The 25,195-nt window shown below is 44.4% G+C and overlaps 1 protein-coding gene across 6 annotated transcripts in view; it reads right to left on the reverse strand.

Annotated features, from left to right (window-relative positions):
- Positions 1–25,195, reverse strand: part of LOC128345586 (protein TUNAR) — a 109,038-nt gene that overhangs the window by 29,970 nt on the left and 53,873 nt on the right. The window contains exons 1-2 of one of the 6 annotated variants that reach the window (XM_053297806.1): positions 24,655–24,710; positions 14,002–14,147 (exon numbers count right to left, since the gene is read on the reverse strand). The exons of 4 other annotated variants lie outside the window; for them this stretch is intronic. The gene's annotated coding sequence lies outside the window, so the exon portion shown is untranslated. Of the gene's footprint in view, positions 1–14,001; positions 14,148–24,654; positions 24,726–25,195 lie in introns of those variants that run through there. One more of the 6 variants, XM_053297797.1, reaches the window with a different exon arrangement.

Below are 25,195 nucleotides of genomic sequence, written 5' to 3' on the forward strand. Positions count from 1 at the left end.
TTTCTTTTGTCACCCAGATCTGCTAGAAGTTAAGGTGCAATTCCCCACTTGATGCTTCACTTGGCTGGAAATTGGGAGAATGGACTACATGGCTTATGGGCACAGGGCATCTCAATTGCTAACAAACTGAGTGAATTTTTTCCTCAGTTCCAGCCATTGAAGATGGCTTCCTCTAAGCATCACCACAATTCAGAGATCTTATTCATGTTTAGTGATTTAGGCAGCCCTCGTGGGCTGTGCTTCTTGAATAGGGGCTGTTTTAGAATCAAGGGAGGGCCCAGAGAAGCACTCAGTGCAAAACAGCCATGGATCACAGCCTTGAAATTAAGCACAGTATATTTGCCCCATGTCTCTATAGGCAGCAGTGACTTCAGCCAGTACTGGCTGGTGTTTATTCTAAGCTTTTTTCCAACTGCACCAGAAGCCGGTGCAGCCCCCCTACCCCCCGCCGATCTGTAAGCACCTCCTTTTTCTAACTAAAAAAGAAAAACCTAACAGAGGGGATTCTTTTTTCTGGTCAGAGAACAAAGATGATTCTGATTCTGAACAGAGGGAAAATAAAGTGGGAAAGACAGAGGCTGTGTTCAGACGTCATAAGAAACCTGAGGCAAACTCACCTCAGGTTGGTCCCTCGTGACATCTGAATAGTCAAAGCCGCGGTTCTGGGACCCAACTGTGGCTCTGATTCCTAACTCCAGCCTCCAGATGAACCCTCGGTTTTAAGTAAGGTTCACTTACCAAACCTAGGGTCTGGAGGCTGGAGTGTGACTCACCCAAACCAGAGTTAACGGAGGAAGCTCCTCCCACTGGATAAATTCCATTGGCTGGCACAGCTTTCCTTCCTAGGTCCCAGAAAACCCACACAGACATTTCCCACCCATTTCCAGGCTCAGTGAGCGTAGCTCTGGCTTGTCTGGGGGGGACTTAGAAGAGAACTGTAGGTTCACTGAACCCGTGGCTCATCACTACATCCAAATGGGCCCAGAGAATTTAAGAGAGAGATAGATGAGGGAAGAAAGAACCATAAAATAAGAGAAGGAAGGAAAAAGAAGGTGCCTTGCATGGAATGAATAAGATTATCTTTCCCCCCAAACTCTAGTTGAGGACTGAGACCGCAGCCCCCCCCCCGCCATCTATTTGAATTTTTATTTCTGTCACATACCAGAGAAAGGAAGAAAAACTAAATAATAACATAATGCTAAACTAATACTAATCCAACAGTTTACGTATAACATGGTTAAAATATAGTAACAAACATCCCAATCAGCTTGGCTTCTGTTGAACCTTCCATGCTGTAAAACAAAACTTTGCTACACTTAAAGGTAAAGTGTGCCGTCAAGTCAATGTCGACTCCTGGTGACCACAGAGCCCTGTGGTTGTCTTTGGTAGAATACAGGAGGGGTTTGCCATTGTCATCTCCTGCACAGTATGAGATGATGCTTTTCAGCATCTTCCTATATTGCTGCTGCCCGATATAGGTGTTTCCCATAGTCTGGGGAACATACCAGCGGGGATTCAAACCAGCAACCTCTGGCTTGCTAATCAAGTCATTTCCCCGCTGTGCCATTAGGTGCCTGGTTTGTTACACTTACAGATAACATATAATTCGTATCAGATAAAATATAACTTACCTAAAACTTATCAGAACACCCCGGACAATCTTTTTTAAAATGCAGCCAATAATAACTATAAATATCATTATAAAAATTGCAGTATAACAAAAAACCAAGCTGTTTCAGCACTTCATGTGTTACATGGACATAGACGCTCTGCATACAGAACCTTCTTAAATCTCCTCTCAATTACAGCTGTACACAATGTATCTAAACAGGCTAATGAAAAAGCTTTAACATATTTGGGGACAGTAATGTGACCAAAGTACCAGGCAGGCTTGATATTAAAAACTGGAGTGCCCAACATCACAGACTTAGTCACATGGCTCAATTCTATTTGCTGTTTCATGTTGTCCACTCTGTTTACTCATTAATCTAGCCATTGATACAAGAAAGTCTAAGGAGAAGCCGTAATGACATAGTTGCTTTTCTAATGAAGATTTCTAACAAGATGAGCATTATCATTTATCTAGTAATACCAAAGGAGCTAGGCCAGTAGGATGAAATTTTAACTTTAACCACAATTCAAAAATACTAAGCCACTTGACCCACTTCTACTTTAATGACACCCACTTCCAAGCGGAGTCCTACATTTGTGACACAACGTGGTGTCTGCAATAAGCGCCTCAAGAATTTTGACTGTTGAGCTTCATGTCTTACAGAATTTGTATATGGAGCAATGCCCCCTGTACAGAAGCTATGTACAGGACCTGGCTAAATATAATTTAACGGCAGCAGGGACAAATTGAGCAACCTTGGATTGATAGAATGTTGGAACATCCCTTGTAGACCTCTGGGCACTCTGAAGAACATAATTTAAGTGTGCTGTTCTACTGCCCGATGCTTGCACAAATATCCAAGATATTTGAAGCAGGTAACTTGCTCCAATCTATGATTATTCAACAGCCTTTAAAAAAAATTTTTTAGGTCTTTCCCCCAATGCCATTATTTTAATTTTATTGTAATTTATTTCTAATTCCTGCTGATCACAATACAAAGAAAGGACCTGCAAGACTCGCCTTAAACCGTTTGATGTCTAGAATGGCACTGTCGAAATAAAACAGAATTGGTAAATGCCTATCAGCCAGCTTTGGTGGATGGTATCTCAAATCCTTCAGGTGACCAACGAGAGAAAAAACATGAAAATTAAATTGTATTGGTGCCAGAATACGGCCTTGTCTGACTCCTCGCTTGGTTGAAATTTCTTTTGTAAGGTCCTAACAAACTACACCATAACTTCAAAGAGGAATCTTCATATACCTTATACATTAATAGAAAAAGGTGGTCAGTTGTGGAGTCCATCAGCTTGCACCATATTTTCCCCTTGGAGATTGAGTCAAAAGCACTCTTAATGTCCACAAAAGCAGCTTACACAATCCATTTGTTTTCATGGAAGACTTTTCAACCAAATGCTGCAGTACTAGGACTTGATCTATAGTAGAACGGCTGGCCCTAAACTCAGCCTGTTCATCCACCAAAATATTAGAATTGTGAGAAACAATTCGGGTACAAAATGATTTGTACCTAAATCTGCCTGATTTGGGTGATTTGTAGACAAAACAAATCACCCCTGCCCTCAATTGCCCAGATTTGGGTACAAAACAAATCACCCCAGATTTGGACCTGAAGAGTTCAGAGATTCTGAGCTCCATTTTGTGGCAAAGTGGGTTAGGCGGTAGTGTCCAATGGGTGGAATCTACCCCCCCAATTTCAAAAAAATTGGGCAAAGGGGTGATTTTTAAAGAATGTCTGAAGTTTGTGTGCCTTTAAGCTTCCCCCCATAGGGAATAATGGGGGATTTCAGCAGCCCCATAACTCCATTTGGGGGGCACCAGGGTGGCCCAGAGCGAGTGGTGGTGTAGTGTACTCAATGTTTGTCATTGAATACACTCTCATTTCCTACCAGGGAATCTACTCTCAGAAGAACACCTCAGAAACAAAACCTAGTGCCCCATGGGCTTGTTGTTTTGGGGGTGGTTGACTGACACCCTATATGCACTACACCACAACTCACTCTGGGACACACTGGTGTCCCCCAAGTGGCGTTATGGGGCTGCTGAAATCTCCCATTATTCCCTATGGGGAAAATGCTTAGAGATGCACAAACTTCAGAAATTCTCTTAAAATCACCCCTTTCACCAATTTCTTTGAAATCTGGGTGGTAGCAGGCACCTATTGGGGCACTACCACCTGACCCACTCTTCTGCCTCCCAAACCCCTTTTCTGCCCCAAAGACATGCCAACTACAAAAATCTTTTAGAAATCACCCCTTTGCCCAATCTTTTGAAATCTGGGTAGTAGGTTCCTTGCACCCATTGGGCACTACTACTCACCACAACCTGCTCTGGGCCATCCAGGTGCCCCCCCAAGGAGTTATAACTAAGGCTGCTGAAATCCCCATCATTCCCTATGGGAAAAGGCTTAAAGTAGCATACAATTCAAAAATCATTTAAAAATCAGCCCTTTACCCAATTCCTTTGAAATATGGATGGTAGCTTCCTTGCACCCATTGAGCACTACCACCCACCACAACCCACTCTGAGACATCCTGGTGCCCCCCACGTGGATCAATAAGGCTGTTGAAATCCCCATTATTCCCTATGGGGGAAAACTTAAAGATGCACCAACTTCAAAAATTCTTTAAAAACCACCCCTTTACCCAATTTCTTTGAAATTGGGGGGGGGTAGCTTCCACTCATTGGGCACTACCACCCACCCAATGCTTTTTCCCTCAGGACCCCTTTCCCCCCAAAATCAATTCAGATTCAGATTTGGAAAATCCGGGTACAAATTGAATCTGGGGTGATTCAACATGGAGGGGCAGATTCTGACCCAAAACAAATTGGGGGTGATTCAATTCAGGTACAAATTGAAATGAAAAAAATTGATTTGTGCACATCCCTACAAAATATCTTCTGAATTAATCCCATCCACTAGTTTCTCATGCAAATACCTAGCATAGATGTTACTCACAGCACTTAGTAGGCTTGTGGGATGGTAACTGGCAGGATTGTCTGGCTTTCCTTTCTTATAAAGGGGAACCATTATTGTAGTTCCCCAGTCTCTTGGCACTTTGGCAGTGAAATAAATTACTATAAAAAGAGAGGCCTTCTCAACCATTTCTACAGCTCATAAACCCCCATATTCCCAACTGCATGAAACCTTTCCCCACTGCACAAAATATGTCCACATGTACATGAGAATAAACCCTGTGGCTCGAGCACTAATGCTGATAGAGGTGACACCAAGATGCAGTTGGCCACACCCCCTCATTCCAACGTGCAGCATCAGGGGTCAGAGTCATCCCGCCTCCTTTGCTTGATCCACCCTTCCACAACTGTTGGCTTGCAAGTGCTTTGCTAGCTACCTGGATGGGTTTTCCTCTCTTTCCCCATGAGATTAGTTAAACCCTGTGTGAAAAAGGACTTCCTCACTTCTGAAAAGTACTTCACTACAGAAGTACCAATTTCCCTGCAAAAAACCCTACAAGTTAATGTTAATGTTTTCAGTGTTTAAATGATTTTAATTGATTTAGTTTAGCTGATTTTGACTGTTAATTGATTTTAATTGTTTTTATTTGTTGTAAACCGCCCTGAGCCATTTTTGGAGGGGCGGTATATAAATCAAATAAATAAATAAAATAAATACATAAATGTGCCTATCAAGGCTATCGGGGACAGGCTGCAGCAAAGTTGCAGTCTGCACCAGATGTTTGCAAGGAAGCCTAAAGTACATGTCATTGCATTTGCTTGCATTCAAATGGTGCTTGCTTTTCCCTTCCACCTCCTATGCTGTCACAATATAGACTGTAAGCTCCTCAGGGCAGGGGACTTCCTATTTTGTGTATGTTATTCTGCAAAGTATCATGTGCATCCATTACAGTATGTAGATTATTTATTTATCACCCACATTGTGGCTGGGGTTGATGGGAGTTGTAGTCCAACACTAGCTGGAGACCCAAAGTTGGGAACACCCCTGGTCTATGACCTGAAAATCAGCTGAAGAAATCATACTCCCCAGGGCCAGTTCAGACAGTTTCCAATTTCCAACATGAACAGCTTTAGAAAAATGCTTTGTATAACTACACTTGGGCATGCGTTCAGATGAGGAAACCTAGCATGGGAACCAACCAATCACAAATACGGCTGCCAAAAATTCTCTGATCCTACAGCACTTTCTTCAGCAGCCATTATTTCTTTTCTCAGAGCCAGTCTGCACCCCACAGGTTCTAGTTACGTTTCTTCACAGCAGTGCATGCCTGGTTAGGCCTACTAGTGTGTAGAAAAAATAATCTGGCAACCATGTAGCCTGATCCTCTGTGTGTTTCCTTGAAAGCAGGAACGTATTTATACTACAGAGGTACTTGCTTTTTCTACCACGTTAACTGCCATAGCTGCCAATAAAGAATCAAGGGATTTGTAGTTTGGTGCTTAGAATTCCTGCTCAAACATTGCTCAGGCCCTTCAGAAAACTACCATTCCCAGAGTTTTCTGAGGAGAGGAAACCTCTTGCAGCCATGCAGCTTGAGCCTAGCCACCTTTACTCAGAAATAAGGCCCACTGGCTGACATCTGGGCTAAACTACTCCCGAGTTGTCCTACTGATATTAGCTAGTTCTTTAGTGTAACTCCTGAGTAGTACTATTAAGTATCCTAGTCTGGAGGTCAGCCACTGGTACAGCTGGCATATGGAAAAGGACAAGTCTGTACCTTTAAGAGATGCACAGAAGAAGGAATTTCAGCAGGTGCAGCTTTTCTTCCTCCTGCATGACAAACGGCACCTGCTGAAATTCCCTCTTCTGTGCATCTCTTAAAGGTCCAGGATCCCTGCCTTCTTTCTCATATGGCAGCCCTAGCCACAGAGTTTAATAGGATTTGCCCCTAAGTAGCTATGCATATGACTTCAGCCATCAACTCTTTTCATTGTTGGACACTACTGTCAGAGGAACGAAGGAGTTAAATATCTAGATTAGTACGGCAACAGCATTAGCAAGCAGCAAGCTCAAAAAAGGTTCAGTGCTCCTGACTTTGCTCTTTTGATAAAAATTACAGCAAGGGCCAACAAACTCTAATTTAAAATCGCAGCAGGGCTGACATTTAGGTTGAAGTGGAGCGCTCTTTTTAAATATGTGTTTGCCTGCTGAATTTAGCAATAGAAGCTTTCCTTCCACGGGTCCAAAATTTATATTCGTTTTGTTTTGTAAAGGCCTCTCTTGGGACACATAAACTCACCCTCTGCTGTAATTACACTGGCTTCTGTTTTGTGTGTTCAGGGCATGTAGTCAAATGGAGACCTGTAAGAGCACTTGAATAGATCAGTGCAGAGTCCAGCCTTAAAACTGCTTGCCATGTTGGTCTGTGAGGAAGAGCCACAAGGACTATCTGGTGTGGTGCATTTCTTTCAAAGTGTTGCTTTTGTAAGAACATAAGAACAGCCCTGCTGGATCAGGCACAAGGCCCATCTAGTCCAGCATCCTGTTTCACACAGTAGCCCACCAGATGCCTCTGGGGAGCCCACAGGCAAGGGGTATGTGCATGCTCTCTCTCCTGCTGTTGCTCCCCTTCAGCTGATATTGAGAGGCATCGTGCCTCTGAGGCTGGAAATGGCCCACAGCCATCAGACTAGTAGCCATTGATAGACTTGTCCTCTATGAATCTGTCTAAGCCCCTTTTAAAGCCATCCAAGCTGGTGGGCATCACCACATCCCATGGCAAGGAATTCCATAGATTAATTATGCGCTGTGTGAAAAAGTACTTCCACTTGTTGGTCCTAAATTTCCCAACCTTCAGTTTCATAGGGTGACCCCTGGTTCTAGTGTTATGAGAGAGGGAGAAAAATGTCTCTCTGTCCACCCTCTCCACTCCATGCATAATTTTATACACTTAGATCATGTCTCCCCTTAGTCGCCTCTTTTCCAAGGTAAGGAGCCCCAGATGCTGTAGCCTAGCCTCATAAGGAAGGTGCTCCAGGCCCCTGATCATTTTGGTTGCCCTCTTCTGCACCTTTTCCAGTTCTACATTACCCTTCTTAAGATACAGTGACCAAAGCTGTATGCCATACTCCAGATGTGGCCACATAATAGATTTGTATAAGGGCATTATAATATTAGCATTTTGATTTTCAATCCCCTTCCTAATGGTCCCTAGCATAGAATTAGCTTTTTTCACAGCTGCCACACACTGAGATGACACTTTCAATCAGCTGTCCACCACAACCCCAAGATCTCTCTCCTGGTCAGTCACCAACAGCTCAGATCCCATAAGCATATATGTGGAATTGGTGTTTTTTGCCCCAATGTGCATCACTTTACACTTGCTTACATTGAATCGCATTTGCCATTTTGTCGCCCAGTCCCCCAGTTTGGAAAGATCTTTTTGGAGTTTCTCATCATCCGTTGTGGATTTCACTACCCTAAATAGTTTAGTGTCATCTGCAAATTTGGCCACTTTGCTGGTCACCCCAACTTCTAGATCATTTATGAACTAGTTAAAGAGCACTGGGCCCAGTACCGATCCCTGGGGGACCCCACTTCCTACCTACCTCCATTGTGAAAACTGTCCATTTATTCCTACTCTCTGTTTCCTGTCCTTCAACCAGATACCGACCCACACATGAACCTGTCCCCTTAGTCCATAACTTCTAGGTTTAATCAAGAGCCTTTGGTAGGGAACTTTATCAAAAGCTTTTTGGAATTCCAAGTATATGATGTCAACCGGATCACCTTTATCCACATGCCTGCTGACACCCACAAAGAACTCCAAAAGGTTAGTGAGGCAACACTTTCCCTTGCAGAAGCCATGCTGGTTCTCTTTCAACAAGGCCTGTTCTTCTATATGCTTAACAATTTTGCTAGAAAGTATGCTTTCCATCAATTTACCCAGCAACGCAATTAAGCTCAATGGTCTGTAATTTCCTGGATCGCCCCTGGATCTCTTCTTGAAAATTGGAGTCACATTGGCTACTTTCCAGTCCTCTGGTACAGAGCCTGATTGTAGGGACAAGTTATATATTTTTGCTAGGAGATTGCCAGTTTCACATTTGAGTTCCTTCAGAACTCTTGGGTGGATGCCATCTGGCCCTGGTGATTTGTTAATATTTAGCTTTCCAAGACAATTTAGAATATCTTCCCTTGTCACCTCAAATTCACCCAGTTCCTCAGCTGCTAAACCTGAAAAACTCAATTCTGGAGAGGGTATATGGCCAGTATCCTCCACCATGAAGACATATGCAAAAAACTCATTCTCTGCAATCTCTTTATCCTCCTTAATAATCCCTTTCACACCCTCATCATCTAAGGGTCCAACCGCCTCCCTGGCAGTTTTTCTACTTCTGATATATTTAAAGATGTTTTTGTTATTCCCCTTGACACTTCTAGCTATATGCTCTTCAAACTCTCTCTTTGCATCCCTTATTGTGTCCTTGCATTTCTTTTGCCAGAGTTTATGTTCCTTCCTGTTCTCTTCATTTGGGCAGGAGTTCCATTTTCTGAAGGAAGTCTTCTTCCCTTTTATAGCTTCCCTGACTTTGCTTGTTAGCCACGCTGGCATGCTCCTAAACTTGGTGGTACTTTCCTCCTTCTTGGTATACATTCCAACTGTGCATCTAGTACTGTGGTTTTAAATAAGTTCCATGCTTTCTGGAGTGATTTCACCCTCCTGACTTTCCCTTTCAACTTCCTTCTTACCAGTCCCCTCATTTTTGAGAGGTTTCCTCTTCTGAAGTCCAACACATCTGTGTTGGACTTCCTTGACAATTCTCCACTTGCATTCTCCACTCCGCCCAGAGACACGAGTGTGGGGCGGTATAAAAGTGTAAACAAACAAACAAACAAACAAATATTGAATTGGATCACACTGTGGTCACTGCTACCCAATGGTTCTGCAACTCTGCTTCCCACATTACAACAGGCACAGCCCCCAGTTACAGTTCCTGTATCCGCTTTCACCATTTATCTACAACAGCCATCATATATATTGCCCCCAATAGTGGGGCAATGCTATTGCCCCACTAGAGAAAGTCCATATAGTTGAGAGGATTTATTGTTTCACAAAAACAAAACAAAAGTTTATCTTTTCCAAGAAATTCACAGTTCAAAGCACAACCAGTTACGGTTCACTCTCCTTCAGTCTGATACCCTTTCTTCCAGCTTCTTCCTTGATTGTTAACTTCCAGCTGACTCTACAGCACATATCTATGGAATGCCTCCTGTCAATCTATGTACCCGGCCATGTTTAATTCACTAAACCCGCCCCTAGACCAAGCGACATAGAAACACATAAACAATTCTTAACCCAGTCAGTTCTTCACACCTCCCATACACAGGACTAGATTTTCCTAGAAGCATGGACTTGCAAACTTTCTGGAGTTCCTTTTTTGTTTGTTAATTTCTATAATCTGGGAACAGGTGAAAATCCAGACATGCTTTTTATGACCTCTTCCTAAGAACATAAGAAAAGCCTTGCTAGAACAGGCCCAGGCCTATCTACTCCAGCGTCCTTTTTTTCACAGTGGCCCACCAGATGCCTCTTAGAAGCCCGCAAGCAGGAGATGCAGATATGCCCCCTCTCTTGCCATTGCTTCCCTGCAACTGGTATTCAAAGGCATCCTACCTCTGAACCTGAAGTTAGCCAATAGCTATCAAGACTAGCAGCGACTGATAGACTTGTCCTCCATGGATTTGTGTAACCCCACTTTTAAAGCCATCATCACATCCTCTGGTGGTAAACTCAATTGACTAATTATGTGCTGTGTGAAGAAATAAATAAGAATATTCAGACTCACAGGGCACACCTCTTCTACTGAAAAAAGAGAGTTGCTGTTGGCCCATAGATGATGCCAGCTGGTAGGGGGAAGGGGGCACCCCCCCCAGCTGCTTCCCCCATTGCCCTATCCAACACAGCACAGCATCTCTCCAGTGGCTGTTGCTAGTATCTGCCTTATGTTTCTTTTTAGATTGTGAGCCCTTTGGGGACAGGATGCCATCTTATTTATGCATTATTATTTTTTTATGTAACTTTGAGAACTTTAGTTGAAGAGCAGCATATAAATATTTGTAGTAGTGGTAGTAGTGTGATTACTTGATGAACACTTTTCTTTCTTATCATCATTCAATGTACGTGGGAAGAATGCTTCCCTCCCTCCCTCCCTTTCTTTAGGGATGTGCAAAACGTTTCGGATACAAAACGTTTTGTACCCAAAACAACCCATTTGGGGTGTTTTGTAGACAAAACAAAACACCCATTTTCCAAATTCAAAAGTTTTGTATACAAAACAAAACGTCCCTGTTTCGGCTACAAAACGTTTTGTTGTTTCGGACCTCCATTTTGTGGTGATCTCTGAGTGAGTCTCCATTTTGTGTTTGACATCTCTTTGAATTTCCTGCCCTTCCAGCCTTCCGATCAGTGACCTAAAGCATGGGCTGACCTGCTGACAATTCCCTCCTTGTTCCCCATGACTCTTTTGCTTCTTGCCACTCTTTACTGACCCCACATTGGCCAGGGGAAGGGTTGCTAACCCATGGGGTGCTGGGTTCTGTTGTTTCTGTGGTATTCTGAGTGTAGATTCTCTGGTAGCATATGAGAGTGGATTCTTGTTTTTCACTGAAAATCCCATATGCTACCAGAGAATCTACACTGAACACCTCACAAACAACAAAACCTAGTACCCCACGGGCTTGTGGGTATGGGCGTGGTTGGTACCCTATGTGCACTACACAACCCCTCGGGCAACCCCAGTACCCACCCAAGTGGAATTATGGGGCTGCTGAAACCTCCATTATTCCCTATGGCAGAAATTGTAAAGACACATAAACTTCAACAAATCACAAAAAATCAGCCCTTTGCCCAATTCCTTTGAAATAATTCTAGTAGCTTCCTTGCCCCCATTGGGCACTACCACCCACCACACGCTGCTCTGGGCCACCCCTTTCCCCTCAATGTGAAGCGATACATTTGCTGGAATCCCCATTATTCCCTATGGGAAAATTCTTAAAGACGTGTAATCTTAAAACATTCACAAAAAATCAGCCCTTTGCCCAATTCCTTTGAAATTTGGATGGTAGCTTCAACCCATTGGACACTATGACCACCACCCACTCTTTTTGCCCTGGAACCCTTTTTAAAAATCCAAATCGATTTGGATTCGGATTCTGAAAATTCGGCTACAAAACAAAACAGGGGTGATTCGGATTCTGAAAATTTGGGTACAAAACAAAATGGGGGTGTTTCGATTCGGATACAAATCAAAATGAGAAAATTCCAAAATGCACACCCCTACCTTTCTTCCTTGTGTGGTTCCTAATGGGTTCACAGCCATTAGTTCACAGTCATAGCCATTCCTACATATGCAAGACAACATTGCCACCAACCTGATGGTGATGGGGCATGGAGCAGAGCTTCCACTGATAACCTCAGCAGGCAGGAAGGATCACGTGAAAGAAGGCCGTCCTTCTTTGCTCCAAGGAAATTGGTGGCATATATAGTTTATGATTTACTGTCTATCTAGTCTGTGTACAGACAATAGTTTTTCAGAAGCCTGAAAGTTGTGTGAGTCATTGCCTGTGGTAAACCTTTTCATATTTTCTGTCCTTAAGTGGCACTGCGGGGAAATGCTTGACCAACAAGCAGAAGGTTGACAGTTCAAATCCCCACTCAGGGGCGTAACTATAATAGAGCAAGGGGAGACAGTTGTCTGGGGGCCCACTGCCATGGGGCCCCCCCAGAGGCAAGTCACATAACTGACTCCCCCAGCCGCGCACCCGCCCGGGCTTCCTTCAGTTGTATTCATCCTCCGAGATTGATGTGAGTGTTAAGACCTGGAGCTACAAGAACAGCACGTCTTTCTCTAGTACCATTAAATGACTTGCATCGTCCACAATTTACAAAAACTTTTAAAAAATAATTTAGGATGATGTTCTATTGTGGCACATAGGTGTTATTTATCTATCTGTCTATCTATCTATCTATCAATTTTACTATGCTTTTTGTTACCACTGTTCAGCCTAATTTAAGATTTCTTTACTTCATGAGCTGAGCTTTAGTGGGAGGGGGGCATTTTAAAATCTTTTCTCTGGGTCCACTCTAACCTTGCTACACCCCTGACCCTGCTGGTACTATAGCAGGCAGCAGCGATACAGGAAGATGCTGAAAGGCATTGAGGTCATTCACACAATCGAAAACTGTGTTCTACCCGGGTTTGGGAACTGTGTGTACTCTCAATTTTTTATTGTGTGGAAGCAAGGTTAGAGGAAAACCCTGGTAGAAGTGGTTGTGTGGAAGCAAGGTTAGAGGAAAACCTGGGTAGCTTTTTCTCTTACCTTGCTTCCACACAATCACTTCTACCCAGGTTTTCCTCTAACCTTGCTTCTACACAATCAAAAATTGGGAGTACACACAGTTCCCAAACCCGGGTAGAACACAGTTTTTGATTGTGTGAATGACCTCATTATCTCATACTGCATGGGAGTAGGCAATGGTAAACCCCTCCTGTATTCTACCAAAGAAAACCACAGGGCTCTGTGGGAGCCAGGAGTCGAAATTGACTTGATGGCACACTTTATCCTCTGAGGAAACAAGGCTTTTTCATAGAAAAAATTGTAAATCTTATTAGCCAAGCTGATGGATAAGCTGTAGAACTTCACATGTTCCTAGAGTTTTGGTTACCAGGGCAGACAAGGTTCCACAAGGATTACATGTGGCTCCAAAAGGAAGGAGGCTTCTCAAAAGGCCAGAAAGAGCTCAAGGCAGCTTCATTTTTCGAGGGTTGCTTTCTTCGTTTGAAGATGCTCTTCAAAGAGCAAGATTTGCTGCTCAAGTTGAACTGGGGCAAGGACATTATAGAGGACAGGAACTTTATAAAGCTATTCAGAACACGTTGTCAGGACATTTTCCACAAGTGATGCTAAGAAAAGCATTTATTTTTGTATTTGTTGCATGTATATCCTGTCTTTCCTCAGTGATGTGGGTTTTCTGGAAAACTTGTGAATTGTAAAAGTATTGAATGCCCTAAATAGTGATCTGATTGAGCATGTTCATTTGATTCATATATTTAGAAAACAAAATGCAAATGGTACCCCTATGTTAACTTTATGTGCTTTATCATATCTCAGCAGTGTTCCTGAAAACCACCAGTACTTGAACTGATTATAAAAACGTTCAACAAAGCACATTTAATGTGGTTTAAGTGCCATATGCAGATTCAAAGCTTTATGTGGAAATCATGTTGATTGGAATATTTTTTGAGGAAGCTTCCTCTGGATTGGCTGGGATTGACTTAGAAATGAACCATGTTATTTCACCCCAGACTGGATATAAGTCAGTTTGCCTTCGCTAATCCATGCCTTGAAAGCGTTGCCTCTTGACAAGGCAAAGGAGAAACATCTCATTACTTACATAAGATGGTGGTGGTTGTTTTTTAAAGTACACCCTGGCAAATGGTGAGTAGAAGACATTCTGATTCTTGGAGTCCCTTGTGTGGGGTTGTCTTTTAACTCATGACCACTTCTTCCAGGAGGTGGATCTTCTTAGGATCCTCAGAGCTAAATAGCAGAGAAACTTATCTGCTGTTCAAAGTTTTTTTTATTTCTGTTTTTTAAAGGTCTGCACTCTGGAAAATTGAGTCTTAAGGACAACAAAGGAAGGGTCTGAGTTACCTTTCATTAAACTCCCACTGGGGGCCCTTTGATGCCGAAGACCTCCATGCGAGGTTGTCTGTCTTCCCTTCCCCCCCATTTTCCAGGATACATCCCATTTTTAAAAGCCTTGCCACTAACCAGCAGTGATATTTCCACCCTGCACCACTGCCCTTCTTTCATGTTGGAATTCAAGGCAGTATACAAAGGTTTCCCGACAGCCTCCCAGCAAATCACTGGCCAGAGACATACATGCTTAGTTTCAGCTGAGGTCCACACATTCTTTCAGACCAGGCTTCTTACTTTGCAGTTTGTCACTTGTGAATGTTGGCATTGGGGTAGAGAAAACTGGAAGGCCAACTTTTTAAACTCCAATGTTCATTTTATCACTTTTGCTTGTTAATTTAATTGTGGGTCATTCAGTAGGCAATCTGAATGTCGCTTGTGAAAATAATCATAGACATCTTCCTGTTCTTCGTGGATATAAGTAATGGTTTCCATATCAAGAAAACCACCAGTAGGTAGCATCCAGATGTACTTGTTTGAGTGGAAGAACATTCCATTCATGCAAGGATGGATAGGCAACATTTGCCAACCCCTCTTCCCAGTCCTGCCTGGCTGTCAATTGGCCTCCCCAGCCGGGCAGGCACTTCACACTTACAGGCTTCGTTTGAAGTGCTGAAGACTGCAAGCGTGTTGGAGGGTGATTCTGTGAGTGGGAGACTCCTGTGCCTGAGCCTCACACTCACAGAAACATCCTACAACATGCTTACAAACTTGGCCACTTCAGGCACAGGGTGTAAGTGTGAAGCACCTGTCCGGAACCGAAAGGAGAGAGTAATTGACAGTGGGTGGGACTTCTGCCTCTGTTTTACAACATCTGAAGGAGGGTTTTTTTCCTGTCATGGGGCGGGGGGGGGCAGGAAAACAGGTTTTCCTGAGTTTCACTCGAGGTTGCGGAACTGGCTTCAGGAAGGTGGCATTGCTTCCACCCCTGCAACTGGCTTTGGACTGGGGGTGAAACTAGTTCATGGGTTGAAGGAAACCTCATCACTGTGTCAGAGCACTCCCTCCCTCCTTATTTCTATGGCCACGTCTGGGAGCAATGAGCTAGGAGGAGGAGGTGGCAATAATGGTATGGGGTCTGTCAAGAGAAAGGAAGGGGAAGGAAGGGGATCACAGGGAGGGTAGTAATAAGGAAAAGCAGAAGGGAGAAGCAAGGGAAAGGGATGGAGGGAGGGGACCAGATGGGCAGGAAGGATGAGAATATATGAGAAAAAGACACTCCCTTCCCCACTTTGAAACACCCTCTTACTTCACATATGAAATTTCACAAAGGCAGTTACCCAATATGAAAGGGAATAGGAGGTAGAGGGGTACCCCCTATTAAAGGGGGTAGAGGGAAAACATGAGATACTGTTTCCATCTAGCGTTTTTATTTTCTGCTTTGAGCTTCTCCAAAACACCTTGGGTGAAGCTTCAGGCTCAGCCACAGTGCAGAAACTTCACCAGCAGGAAGCAATAATCCAACAAGGTCTTTCTCTTTGTACCCGCCTGTCAACACATACACAGATTTATATCTGTACCGAGAATATGTTTCTGGAGAGAGCATGGCAGTATCATTAAACAAGGCTTGTCTTTTCTAAGGGTGGTTTCACAGGTAATGAGGAACCTGCTTGCGAAGTCAGTAACCAACTTGTCTGTGACTCTCTGAACCCACGCCAAGGTAGGAAGCTGAGGTTCACTCAACACCTCAAATAAAGGCTGGGTTCAGACGTCCAATGGACCTGTGGCTCTACACCCCCTTCCCCCGCTCTCCGCTCCGCATTTGGATGCTGGGGAGAGGGGTCTGAGAGGTGGGGGAGCTGGCTATGCGGGTTTCGTTCTTGACGGAAGGACAGCCAATACAGCCAATCGGGCCAGAGTGAGGGAGGAGCTTCCTCCCTCAACTCCAGTCCCATTAGGCCCAAACTGTAGTGTCAGGATTCAAAGGTAGCACTGACACCACAAAACTGGAGTTGGGGCAGCAAAACCCCACTCTGACCAAAGGAAAAGAGTGGAGTTTGGTGAGGGGAACCATAGGTCCCTTTTCACCCTTACCTCCAGTTTGCCGAGTTTGGAGATGCGGCTTCGGAAACCACAGGTGAGGGGACCTCCTGTTTCCTATTTCATCTGAACACGGCCCTTGTGTAACCAAGATTTGAAGTTGGTTTGCCAAATCAAGTGCTGCTCCCATGGAGGTGTGCATTATGTCTGAACCCACACTCTTCATGAACCTCCTTTTCATTCCAGATAAGCCCTCTCCCTTTGCTTTGGGGACCAATGGTTGCAAGGCAATGCAAAGCAGGCTGGGATAACATCCAGAGCATCACTGTGAGGCCCGGCCAGGGGTAGGAATGTGCACGGACCAGTTCGGAGGCCATTCTATTGGCCTCCGGACCGGTCCGGACATGGGTGGTTCGGGGTTCGGAAGGGTAGGGTGGGGGGTTCCATTAAGGGGGGGGGCTTTACTTACCCCTCCTGCGCTTTCCACCTTTGGCGCCGTAATTATTGTAAAAAACCCGGCGGCAGGATCCCTCACCGCCCGCTTCAATAGAAGACAATGGCTCCTCCGTGTTAAAAAAAATCGGACGGCAGGATACTTCCCTGCTGCCCCCTTGAAGATCCTGCTTTTGCGCTGCGTGCGCAGAAGGCTTCCTAAAGACTTTTGCAGCCCAGCAGGGAAGGGGGCAGGAGGACATCCCCCTGCCGCCCGCCTGTTTCTAGAGAGCGAGCTATCGGGTCCGGGGCGAGATTTAAGGGGGTGGCAGGGGGCTTCAAGGGGGCGGCAGCAGCAGGATCTTCAAGGGGGCGGCAGGGAAGTATCCTGCCACCCGATTTTTTTTTAAAACGGAGGAGCCATCGTCTTCGATTGAAGCATGCGGCGAGGGATCCCGCCGCTGGGTTTTTTTACAATAATTACGGCGCCGAAGGTGGAAAGCACGGGAGGGGTAAGTAAAGCCCTCCCGCCCTTAATGGAACCTCCCACCCCAGTGCCGGACCGCAGCTCCGCGGTTCCGTGCACACCCCTAGCCAGGGGGTGTACCTCTGGCTCAACTCGGCTACTTCCAACAAAGTGAAATATATGCTGGTCTACCGTGCCAACTCAGGTTCCCTCCATATCTTGGGCTGATTCTGTGTTTATTTTATTTTATTTATTTAAGGTATATACCTTATGACTCCGAGGCTCTAGGCAATTCACAAACCACAAATACAATAAAACACAATCAAGCAAACTATTAAAACAACCATAAGTAAAACAATTTAAAGCATTCAAGGATTACTAAAAGTCAGGCTAAAAAATGTGTCTTAAATGCTCTTTTAAAGGCTGGCAAAGATCTTATGCCATGGATATTTATAGGAAGCACATTCTACAGCCCAGGAGTGACTACAGAGAAGGCCCACTCCTAAGTCACTGCCAGACGAGTTGGAAGCATCTGGAGATAGACCTCTCTCGATGACCTTCATGTGCGGTGGGGATCATGCAGCAGAAGGCACTCTCCCAGGTAACCCTAAGCCATTGTTTTCCTACCTGGGCTCATATCAGGCTTAAACTCCTCTTACCTATTCCTCCTTTGCCTATTGAATTAGTTCAGCAACGTCCAGATTTCTCAGGAACAGTTCCAATATGCCCTTTGTCACATGAACATGCCTTGGATAGCTCAATAATTGCATGGCGTGCTTTTCAGAAAATTTGGGCTTTCTGTTCTGCATACCTAATGTCTACATATCTTTGGGAGTGCAATAACTTTATCACCTTTAATATATGAGAAGATCACAAACAGGTGTGTGTGTGTGTGTGTGTGTGTGTGAAACCTTCATTTTGTATCAAAAAGAAAATACTTCCCCCTGAAGACTCAGAGAGGATGAAAAGAACGGTGTTGGTCCAAATTTCCAAGAGAATACCATGCGCCCCCTCAGAAGGGGGAAGAGAATTCTCCAATAATTTCACTGGCCGGCTGGCAGGGATAGCTGCAAGGGCGTAGCAAGGTTGGAGTGGGCCCAGAGACAAGATTTTAAAATGCCCCCCCTCACTGAAGCTCAGCTCATGAAGTAAAGAAATCTTAAATGAGGCTGAATAGTGGTGGTAAAAAGCATATCTATCTATCTATCTATCTATCTATCTATCTATCTATCTATCTATCACCTATGTGCCACAATAGAACATCATCATGAATTATTTTAAAAAATGTTTTGTAAATTGTGGATGATGCAAGTCATTTAATGGTACTAGAGAAAGACATGCTGCTCTGGTAGCTCCAGGTCTTAACACCCACATCAATTTTGGAGGATGAATACAATTGAAGGAAGCCTGGGCGGGTGCGCGGCTGGGGGAGTCAGTCATGTGACTTGCCTCTGGGGGGGGGCAAGGCAGTGGGCCCCCAGACAACTGTCTCCCCTTGCCCTATTGTAGTTACGCCCCTGGATAGCTGGTAGCATTGGACTATGGGAAAATTGGAACAACTGGTATTAAAAACCTTATGAGAGACTACTCAACATGAATTTTAATGAAGAGGGAAACTATTTAATCTTTAAAACCTGCAGCCACAGATTTCCCCCACTCCCACCCCCCACCAAAATTTGCCTTTAAGAAAATTATGTCAAGAATTTGCTATTTGCAAAGTTCACAGCTTTACTTACAATCATAAGACCTGAAAGCCCACAAGGTTTCCCCCACCCATTTATCCAGCGGGGATAGTTCTGAACTCATTAAGGGACATCCCTCCATTAAATGAATGAGGGCGACTGCTAGAGCAGGAAGCTCCATATGTGTAGGAGAGCATGTGCCAGGCTCTGTGCTTTGCTGCTGTATGAAGCATTTGTGACCAGATTTGCTGTCACGGGGCGCACAGAGATGCAGCTTTGTTTTGTTTTGTTTTATGCCCTTTGCAGCATGGAATTGTGATAAAAGAAGGAATGACAGCAGAGAGCAAACATTTTTGTTCAGGAAAAAACAAGGCATTCATTGATCCTCTCACACACATTCACAAATGGGTTGATCCTCCGTTCCCCGATCAGTCACTTATAACAGCAGGAATGCAAGATGCACAAGTTCAAGTCCTTGGTAACGAAAGATGAATATCAAACTTTTCTAGAGACTCTGGGTATCCATCAAACACCACTAGATTTAAGACTGTCACCCACCATTGATAGTCATAGGAGAAGAATGGCAAAGAACTAGGGCTGCAGTGGTTAAGCAGTTTCAATTGATTAGATTAAATTAATTTAAAAACCATGTTAAATGTTGTAATAGATTTTTTTAAAGTGTCCTTGATTAACATTTTTTTAAAAAAATAAGATAGCAATAGCACTTAGCAATAGCACTTACATTTATATACCGCTCTATAGCTGGAAGCTCTCTAAGCGGTTTACAGTGATTTAGCATATTGCCCCCAACATTCTGGGTACTCATTTTACCGACCGTGGAAGGATGGAAGGCTGAGTCAACCTTGAGTTAGATAAGCTTTAAAAAACCAAGCTCCATCTCAAAAGATGCACCCCATTTCTCTCACACATGGAACATAATGCCTCTTCTAAGGTGGTGCCTGCTATGATACATGAATGCACTGTCTAAATGCAGAGGTAGCGTGCTTCTTGATTTAGAAGTATCATTTTAACCCAAATAAAGACTTATGCAAAGCATCTTGTGCTGCTGCAGTGAGAGAAAGAGGCAGTTGTGGCCAGTGAGGCCTGCTCCGATGGGGTGGTGAGATAGAATTTTAAAAACAGTGGAACTCACCTGCCACCAGCACCTGGCATCCCTAGAGAACCAGCAGCACCTGACCCAGCATCCTGCAGGGAGGGTGTCCCGTGCGACAGCCAGCTGAATGGCAGGAGCAAGGCACCCCCCTCACGGGAAGCTGGGTCTGCTGCCGCCAATTCTCTAGGGATGCTGGTAGGTTTGGGGGATTCATAAGGGATGGGTACGTCTGACTGTTTTTAAAGTCATATTCCATTGCCTTCACCATCCCCCCTGGAGCAGGCCTCACCCAGAGGTGCACCTAGGTAATTTTGGAGCCTGGACCGAAAGACCTTTGGAGGCCCCTTCCCCTGCAAATTAAACATCATCATACTCTGCCGGGCGACCACACCACTCGGGATAGACTAAAGAGGATTGTGGGGGGCCCAGGGGCTGTGGAGGCCCTGGACTTTGGCCCCAAAGTCCAGGGGTAAGAGTGCCTCTAGCCTCACTGGCCAGTACTGGAAATAGGAAGGTGTGCAGGAGGAAGCGAAGAGCAAAGTTCATCCTATCCCCCCACGAGAGCTGTGAACAACACTTGGAGGCTCTGGGATGAGGAATTCAATATCAGACTTCTTGTTTTTTGTTCAGTTCTCACATATTCAGGTACAGGTAACTTTATATAAACATATAAATCTCTATCCTGTTTTTCTTCCATTAAGGAACTCAAAGTGGTTGAGAGAGATGCAAAGTACCCAAGACAATAAGCATAATAAAGCACTACAATTTTAAAAAAATCAGCTTTCAGAATAGATGACAGCAATCACGAAAATCCAGCTCATCTGTAGTAAAATATCTCTAGCAGTTCAGCCTCCTACAAAGACCTTGATAAAGAGCCAGATCTTCACCTGGCACTAGAAGGCATTCAGAGAGGGGACCATGTGGGCCTCCCAAGAGTGGGCATTCCGGGGTGCCTGCACTCCAACTTAAAAGCCTTTGCTCCTTATGCCCACCTGCTGAAGTCACCAGGGTGTTTTCCAGATTACATGCTGCCACATGTCCCATAAGTGCCCCTCCGTATTGTCAGTGGTTTGACATAATGCTTGCTGCGCTGCCGGCAGGGTGCCGTCCATATTTCCGATGCCTTGTTTCAAATTTTAATGATGTGTTATGGCCCTATAATGTGGTAATCGCATTGCAGGGAAGTAACTGTATTTTTCCATGGCAGGAAGGTTTGCAACGGAGTTTAAGCATTGCAGCGTGTTGCAGTATGGACCGTTCTTTGCCTGCTCGCCCCCTGCCTGTGCTTGCTTCCTCTACCCTCTCACCATGGGGAGAGAAACAGGTAGGGAGAAATTCTCGGCTTTCCCCTCCTTTCCTTCCCACAGATCCCAAACCCCACACCTCCCTCCTCCTCCACTTGCTTCCAATATAACTTAAGCTTGTCAACACAGAAGGGGAGAGAAGATCGGAGGGCTATCATCATCATCATTATTATTATTATTATTATTATTATTATTATTATTATTATTATTTTCCACTGGGGGTTTTTGTGTGCATTCCCCTTTTAATTTGCTACTTTGGCCAGAGACTCATACTAGTGCATCTGAGCTGATTTCTGAATCCAGCCTTTTCTCATGCACTTTTTACTTTTTTTTAAGAGGAAGCCCATTGAACCAAATCATTTACTTCTGTGCAATCCCACTTGCTTACTACAAGGCGAATGGCAGGGAGAGAGAATAGTCACTTACTTAAAAGGAAGCCCATTGAACTGAATCATTATTCATTGACTTCTGTGCAATCTTATTTATTTATTTATTTATTTGGAGGCACATCAGTTCCTGTCTTTCCCCATTCCTGGCTTGCCACAGGATTCCCTTTTGCTCCCCCTCTCCATAAGTAGTTCCCTTGTTTTGTCACTCCAAAGGATCTCACGGACCCCCCTTCCCCTCTTTTCTTTTTAAAATATTTTCCCAGTTATTCCTTGCGCAAAACTGGAATGATTTCCATTTTTGTTTTAGAACTGTGCTTCCCCCTGCTGGCGGATTTGTGCAAGGCAGCTGAGAAGTTACAAAAAAAAAAAAAAATTCATGTCACACACACCCTGCAACTCCATTGGCCCAAATGGAGCAGGAAGAGGGGCAGATAAACACGTTTCAAGGAGAATATGGACAGTCCTGCCTTGAAAACACATTGCAATGGGGGAAAAAAATGGCCACCAGCCTACAATGAAGCATTGGAGAAAACTTTACGCTCAGTTTTAAACTGTTGCACTATTCTGTCACAATTTGCAATACTTTACCCATTGCAAATCTCGTAGGACGGAAAATGCCCAGGGGAATCCAGCGCAGGACTGCAGATGTTAAACAGGCAGGGTAAATGAGAGGGCACACTTTGGAAAACATGCTCCTTGAGGCTGTGAGATCAAGTGATGAACCCATATACATTATTCGCCAGTAAATCCCAGGCATTTACATTATTGGCCAGCAAGCTGTTACAAGACCCATATCTGTGTCGCAGAGATGCACCTCTTCCCAGCACTCCTAGCACCTGCCATACAGTCATAATAACTTGCCAGACATCATAAGGAGAGAGGGAGAGCAACCTCCTTCTCTTTCTCTGCTGCTGGAGCAGCAACCAAACCAAGAGCTGGCGGGAGGCGGGGCGGGGAAGGAACTTGAGGAGGAGGCCGGCATCATCAGGAGGCTTGAAAGAAGGATTAGATTCTGTCATGATTCCAATGACGCCATCAGGGTGCAACAGGATCCAAGAAAGTCCTTGGAACTGCGTTGGGGGTGGTGGTGAGATGAGCTATTTTTTTCGTGTGAAGAAATTGTTTTTTCCTAGCTGGATTCCAAATCCGACAGGAGGGAGTTCACCCATCACTAATTGTAAGGGACTTCCGGCAGGCAAACCAAATCTCCAAACTGAGATACTGAACTGTTAACTCCAAATAAACAACTGGGATTACAGAAAGGCAGACGCAAGACAGCAAATTCCTCCAGCATAGCAGAATGTATTCAGAGACAGAGGGTGGGGCAGGCATCTCCCACTGGCTGCTCTGTCTTCTACTGTTGATTCTCTTTTACTTCTTCTACCCCAAAAGAGTCTCAAAATGACACTTAAGTGAAAAGGGCTTTGTATGATCTTCTGTACACAGGCAAATTATCCTTCTAAATTAAACAAGCAATTATAGGTGTTCAGAACATCTGTGCTTATTACTTCCCTCCCCCCCCCAATTAAGGCATTATCTTGCAATAAGCAGTACTTGGCTAGATAGAGGGACAGGGGAGAGGTTTATAAAATTATGAACTGTGCAGAGAAAGGGGGACATGACACACACACACACACACTCTCTCTCTCTCATACTAAGACAATACTTGGTCACCCATGATACTGGTCAGCAGTAGTAATGGGACCTAACAGAAGGACAAACTTCTTCACGCAATGCTGAATTAATTTATGAAATTCACAATTACAAGGTACAGATGCAGGTTGTACATTTTACCTTGGCACTTAAGCGTTTGCCCATCTGGAAGTGGTGCTATAGACACATTAGCCTATATCCTTCTATACTGTAACTTCTAAAAGGATATTAAAGCGCATTTTATTTCTCTCATGCTCTGTCCATATTCAGGAGATTCTGACTCACTCTCTCTCTCTCTCTCTCTCTCTCTCCAGCTGATTCTAACACAACAATAACAGAAATGTTTCTTGTGGCAGCTATTAGAACACGGTCAGAGATATTAAGAGAGGCTAAGCTGCATTAAGTGTAATTCGATTTTATATCGTATTGTGCATTTTTTGAAATTTAACTTTGCTGTACAATTAGATTAGGTCAATGGTTTTTAGATTTTAAACTTAGGTTTAAAGTTCAACAAAGTGGCCGCCCTCAGACATAATGGAAAACCACGGGTAGAAGGGACCCATAGTTTGCCTCGGTTCCCCTGGCGTGCTCCCAGACAACTGTGGTCTGTGGTCTGGGAGCCGGCAAAGGGGGAGGAACTGGCTGGGAGGAGTTCACACGAAGGATAGCTGCTGCAGCCAATAGAGTCAGAGAGAGGGAGGAGCTTCCTACCATTAACTCCAGTTTGTGCAGTTTACACAAACCGGAGGTCACAGCGGCAGCATCTGGACGACATAATGCTGCCTTCAAGCCTGAAGTCTCGATGGCAAAACTCAAAACAAACCTAAGGTACAAATAAAGGTTTGGAGGCTGAAACCGACTCACAGTACAGCAACGAAACCGTGATTTTACACATTTGGACTACCACAGTCTTGAAACTCTGGCATGTATGCTTCCAGATTGCTGTTATGTTCAAAGGTGGCCAGTCTTTGTTATTGTTTCATAGTTTTTGGACCAAAATAAACTCAATTCGATTTGGTTTGATTTGTACATTTTGTTCCATTTCTTTGTTGAGATTTACTGGTTGTGGAGAAATGGTCTGAGAAAATTATCTAATGCTTCTCTTTGGGAGGAACTCTGAAATTCCTCCTTTTGTCCTCAGAGGAACTCTGACTTACATTCAACATAGCACACTGCTCATGGAAGAGCATGGTGCACACACAATGGCCGTATTTGAACTTAACAGGGAACTGGAGGCAGAGCAGCCAGAGGTCCCCAAACCTCAACGTCCAAATGTAGCGGGGGGGGGGAGGAGTTTAGACCCTAACTCAAACCAAAGATTCTCTCACCAAACTCCAATTTGAACCCTCAGTTTTATGTGAGGTTCGCTGCCCCAGCCTCCAGTTAGCAGCTGCCTCCGTTATGGTTGAATTCAGTAATGAAGGCAGCCTTCCCTGGGACCATAGTTGAGGGAAGGAAGCTCCTCCCTCTCTGTGTCCTGATTGACTGCCACAGCTGTCCATCAAACAAAGGAAAAAGCACAACAGCCACTTCCCCCTCCTCTCTGCAGTCTTGGAGACTGCAGAGAGGAGGCCCGCACATGTCTGCATTCAGACATGTAAGCACATGGTGGCAGGGGGAGAAGAACTAAGGTCCATTGGACCCTCAGTTTTGTGTTAAGTCCGAATGGGCTCAATGAGTCTGCAAAGCCTGTTGATGCTGCTAGGAACCATAGACAACCTCCTTGGCTCCTAAGGATTGTGTTTGCACTGTAGGACGCTTCTCCCATTGGGAATGACAGGAGAAACATCTCATAGCACCGGCGCAATCCTTAGCCTCTTTGCACTTACTAGGCTCATCAGCAGGCTCTTGCAAAGAGCCCCAACATAG

The sequence above is a fragment of the Hemicordylus capensis genome, chromosome 1, assembly GCF_027244095.1.
Source record: "Hemicordylus capensis ecotype Gifberg chromosome 1, rHemCap1.1.pri, whole genome shotgun sequence".
In the NCBI taxonomy this organism is placed as follows: Eukaryota; Metazoa; Chordata; class Lepidosauria; order Squamata; family Cordylidae; genus Hemicordylus; species Hemicordylus capensis.